Below are 6000 nucleotides of genomic sequence, written 5' to 3' on the forward strand. Positions count from 1 at the left end.
AGTCAATTTCTTTCTTTTTTTTTGAGAGAGAGAGAGTGTACATGAGTGGGGTGATGAGCAGAGGGAAATGGAGAATGAGAATCTCAAGCAGGCTCCACACTCAGTGAGGAGCCTAACTTGGTGCTCAATCTCAGGACCCGAACCAAAATCAAGAGTAGGGTGTTTAACAGACTGAGCCACCCAGGTGCCTCCTCAGTCAATTTCTATACTCACTTTACTCAATCTTTAGATATTATTAAATATAAGTTGAGGTTAACCTTCCAGAAGGCTACTTGTCCTTTAGGCATGCCGGTCTTATAAATTCTTAATTTTAGGTGAACTCAACTGCCTTCCTAACCAGATCTAGACAGATGACTTTTGTTCCATGCAGTAAATTGGCACCACTGGGACCACTGTCACTGTATGGTTGTATGTTACATAGGCTGTCAGTGCTACCCATCGATCCTATTGTAATAATCACCCCACAGAGATGGGATCAATTCCCACACCCACATCCAAAAGTTGGTTTGGATGTTGAAGTGGATGAGGCCAGACAGGCACCAAGAGAGTACGAAAGTTTCATTACTCACAAAATGCTGCTCCCTGGGTGAGAGCAGAGCAGGCCTCTGAAGCTAGTCTGAAAATGTCTCAGGAAGTCAGGGAAAGGAAACTGGTTTGAGGTTTTCATGGTGGCTAAAGAGGTCCAGGGTGACACTTCTGCACTTCTATATGCACTTTAGACAGAACTTGCATGATTAAACTTCCCCACAAAGTCAAAGGAGGAAGTACTCGGGATTCCTTATTAGATTGGTAGATGTGGAGCAGAAGGGAAAGAGGGATGAGTGTGGCTTCAAAGTGTCAGTGGTCAAACATCAGAAATGAGTCAGACTTTATTACATCTACTTTATTACTTGCTACTATCTGCTTGATTTTTTTATTTCCCATAATGGTCAGAACTTTCCCATTCTTTACCAGTTTCACTATCCTTTATCTGAACTTTCAACTTACTCCTAATTTAGAGAAAGTAGTTACCACATGGGGACTCTTTAAAGATCTTACTCCTCCTGCCTCCAAAAATACATCTCCCTGTATTTATAGCCAGTTTGTTTATCTGTTTGTTTTCTCTATTCTTGCTTTGACTTCATTCTCTATTCCATTTCCAAGGGCCTGCTTTTATCATCCCCTCTGTCCTATCAGTAATTATAATAGATAGATTTTAAATTTTTCCTTCAGTCGAGGCATAAAAAAATAGAAAAGCACACGAAAGGTATTTGTGAACCATTGAGATTAACACAAAGGTAACAATTGCATTGATAGATAATGAGATAGATACACAAAGGTAACAATTGCATTGATAGATAATGAGATTGAACACTGTCAGCCTGTCAGAGCCCCCCGTCACTCTTCACTCCTCTTTCCCAAAGGCAACTGCTTTCCTAAGTCCTATCACTCCAGCGTAGTTTCACCTGTTCTTGAATTTTAAATAAGTGGAATATACAGTACATATTCTTTTATTACAGTCATTTTTCTTTTTTTTAAAAAAAGATTTTATTTATTTATTTGAGACAGAGAGAATGAGAGAGAGAGAGAGAGAGCACATGAGAGGGGGGAGGGTCAGAGGGAGAAGCAGGCTCCCTGCCGAGCAGGGAGCCCAATGCGGGACTCAATCCAGGGACTCCAGGATCATGACCTGAGCCGAAGGCAGTCGGTTAACGAACTGAGCCACCCAGGCGCCCTATTACAGTCATTTTTCTTTTCATTTTGTTTCTTAGGGTCTGTTTAAGAATTCTCCCTACCCAGAGTGATGAAGATATTCATTCTCCCACATTATCATCATTTAATTCCCATGTTCACCTGACATTGGTTTGGGTGTGTGATGTGAGGTAGTGTCAAGTTTAAATGACAGAACTCGAAGTTCTTACAAACTACGTAAACACAGACAGGGTAAAAGAAAATGACTATTACAAAAAGAAGCTAAAAGGTACAATGAGAAGGTAGGTTTTTATTTAAACTGTGACTCCTCAGCACTAAAAGATGGCAAGAAGTAATAAAGGACGACCCAGTGAGAATCACTACCCCCACTCTATGTGCCAATGGAGAGAGTGGTACCGTTAGAAATTGGCAAAATCTGTATTTGTGTGAAAAGAGCTTTCTGACAAGAGTAGTGTCTGTGACCAAAAAGAACACAGCCAATGCCCACTCTACAACATGGCAGAGAGAAAGTGGGGGAGACTAAAACCTTGACCTCTCCCATGTTGACAACTGATTTCCTTCCACGGCTTTCTTTTACCTGAGGGGAAGATGGCCCATTTGAAGCCACTGTAGGGATCAGTTTCATAGGTTCAGAGTACTGCAGAGATGGTCACATCATCATTCCAAAAAGCAAAATAACCAGCACAAATTCTAATAGAAATACTAGGCAAAAGTGCAAAACCTAGGAGACATTTTCATATGGGAAAATTGAATGAACAAAATTTCTTGAAAGAAAAACAAATATAATGGATTGTGTGAAATGACTGGTTTATTAAACAAAACCAAGATAGGAATGTGGAAAAAGACAAGCCGAACATGTGTGGGGATCCGGATAATGAAAGAGAGCTACAGAAAAGCTTAAATGTAAGAAATCCAATTTTTATGTTTTATACTTTATGAGATGTAGCATTTAGTGATATTTGTATAAATCATATTTGAGAAATTCTGATTGGTGGGGACTATACTAGAAACAAGAACAACAGAAACACTACAAAGAACTCTACTGTGATTGCCAGGCATGAGAAGATTACTTTCTGCCAAGAATGATTGGCTATAGAAATGGAACCTTTAAATTGAAAAGAAATTTGTGAGGACAAAAGTTCTTGTCATATTTGAGGGATTAATGTGGTAGGCAAGAAAAAGAGAAAGAAGCATATTTTGGAGTGAAAATGGTGAGTTTACTTTTTAGATAAGTCACCGATGGAACTGAATATAAAATTGTGACAGGAGGACATCTGCGCTGGAGGCAGGTTTTGGGGTTGTCTCTTGGTAGGTGTGTACTCAGAGTGCACAAATTCTCTAAGGGACTTACTATAAAGAAATGTCAACAGAGGGCCAAGGAATGAACCTATTCAGGTGTTCACAAAGCATGGAGTCCTGAAAATCTAGTGAGATGGTAGAGTAGTTAACTTTATCAGATAGTGTTGGGAGGACAAAAGCAAACATAATAGTAAAATAATAAAAAATAATAGTAAAATAATAAAAAATAATAGTAAAATTAATTGTATAATGTAAAAATACAATAATTGATATCCCATGTATTAATACATTTATAAATTAAAATAATTTCATTAATTTCCTTCAAGTTGAAAAGTATTGTACTAGTTTAGCCCCTTTCCTCATGGGACATGTATAGAATGGTGGGGAGATCTATATATAAATATTATGAAATATTACCTTGGAGAGAGTATCTCAAATGTGCTGAAATTAATAAATTTCTAATCTATCAAATAAATCTTTACATAAAAGGAATTTATATAATTTCATTTTACTTTACTTGCAAATTTACTATTTCCAGTAATCATTCTCATATTTATTGTAGCTTTTTGTGGAAACAGGATAAGATCAGGTGCAAATTGGAAATTCACAGTTGACTTATTTAGGAATAATTTTCTATTTATGAGTTTTCTGAACAGGGTTTTTCATATCATCTTAATATTTACTAGATGGAAAGTAAATCACAGAAAATCTTACAGTTTCAAAAACACAGAGAACAGTGAAAATTTAAACATTAAAAGACTGTGTTTGTTTTTTTAAAAAAATAATTACTGTTTTTTGGGGCGCCTGGGTGGCTCAGTCGTTGGGCGTCTGCCTTCGGCTCAGGTCATGATCCCAGGGTCCTGGGATTGAGCCCCGCATCGGGCTCCCTGCTCGGCGGGAAGCCTGCTTCTCTCTCTCCCACTCCCCCTGCTTGTGTTCCCTCTCTCGCTGTGTCTCTCTCTGTCAAATAAATAAATAAAATCTTTAAAAAAAAAAATAATTACTGTTTTTGGCCATCCTTATAGTTTTATATGGTATAAAAATTATATGCATTGTATAGTACCAAGAGATAACAATTGCTTAATTTAATGAATTTCAAAAATTATAAATCTCAATCTATTTGAAATTAATATTTCATTCATTGATCATCATTCCCAGTTCCAGAATAAGAAGAAATAATTTATTTTTCTTTTGAGAGGAAAAAGTATGATTTAAAAAAAAACTGATAATGTACACATATTTATGACAATATGGGTTTTAATTTATAATTTCTTAATAGGTAATAAATTATAATACATCTTTTTAAGGAAAGATGTTAAAGGCATCTTGTTAGAAACTATGGAAACAAAATTAAGATTGCAAATATAGAAATATTACTTTTTTAGAAATAAAACAATGGGATGTGGTACATTTTAGCCATAATTTTATCTTTCTTTAATATCTCTTGCTATTAAGCCACATGCTTAGAAGAATTACTTGCTAGATTATAATGCTACATACTAAAAAGACTTACTTAAAATTAAGTTTGCTGGATTTCATGGGTGGCTTAGTTGGTTAAGCATCTGACTCTTGGTTTCAGCTCAGGTCATGATCTCATGGGTCTTGAGATCAAGGTTGTTGGTGGGGAGGGGGTGGATGCTCTTCTGTTCAGCAGGGATTCAGCCTGAAGATTCTCTCCCTCTGCCCCTCCCCCCACTTGCGTGCTCGCTCGCTCTCTCTCAAATAAATAAATGCATTTTAAAAAAAAATTAAGTTTGCTATCTTCCCTCCAATTTGCTACGTGGATCTCAAAATTATTCTAAGTATAGAGAACTGCATCTTAGTTATCCCCAGGAATTTTAAAAGACTATTGCTTAGAAATGACACAAGATGAAGACCTTTTTAATACTTTCATAATACAAATACAGATACAAAAATAGACAGCATATGGTTATTATTGGCTAAGCAAAGATTAGAACTGATGAGGTCATGCTCACTTTATTTTCTTTTTTTTTTTTTAAACACAGTGACAAGGGATTTTAATAATCAGTAAAGACATAATTGATGGGGAAGGAAATGCCATCTTAAAAGGTCTCAGTGAAGGACTAGGATGGGGTGTCAGTGGAGCCTGGAGGGAATCTAGCTTACAGACATGGACATTTTCAGTGTCAATCCCAGGAAGACATGACAATCGAGGCCTTGGACTAGGTCTGAGGTTGAATTCCAGATCTCAGAATTCTTTTTTTTTTATTCTTATGTTAATCCCCATTCATTACATCATTAGATGCTCACTTTATTTTCAATTGTTTTTGCTTGTGGCAGTAGTTGGTAATTGCTTATTTATTTTTGCTATATAATGTCAGAAAAGTATGGGGAAATTAAATGAAATTAAACAATACTATCTTAAAATTATTTCATTAAATAGATTTGGGACAAGAATTTTTATTCAGCCTTTCATTATTTATGCAGGTTCTTCAACACTCAACTATAATCTGGATCAACATGTGCACCTTCCCACTCCCATATTCCTCAAAGTATAATTTTGGAAATTGCTTTTCTTAGTGTTTCTTGTGTGTCTATTTACTGAGATCTGTTTATTCCACCATACAAAGTGTTTTTGTTACCAAAGGGAGCCGATGTTTTTTATAGTATAAGGGTTTTCATCATTAAAAATAATTTTTATTGGCTATAAGGAAAACATTAGCTTAGGGAATACAAAGATTCCCAAAAATTGTTCCCTAAGCTGATTGTTCTTGGGATAAGCTAAAAAAAAGTGAGAAAAAAATGCAAAAATCTGACTTAAAGAGTATTGGATGGCAGTCAAAATGGAGGAAAAGGGATTAATGCATATAAAAAAACGCTGAGGTTGCCATCAAAAGGAATGAAATCTTGCCATTTGCAATGACGTGGATGGAACTGGAGGGTATTATGGTGAGCGAAATAAGTCAATCAGAGAAAGACTTGCATCATATGACCTCACTGATATGAGGAATTCTAAATATCAGGAAACAAACTGAGGTTTGCTGGAGT

Source organism: Leptonychotes weddellii, chromosome 2 (assembly GCF_054177405.1).
Source record: "Leptonychotes weddellii isolate Sample4059 chromosome 2, ASM5417740v2, whole genome shotgun sequence".
Lineage (NCBI taxonomy): Eukaryota > Metazoa > Chordata > Mammalia > Carnivora > Phocidae > Leptonychotes > Leptonychotes weddellii.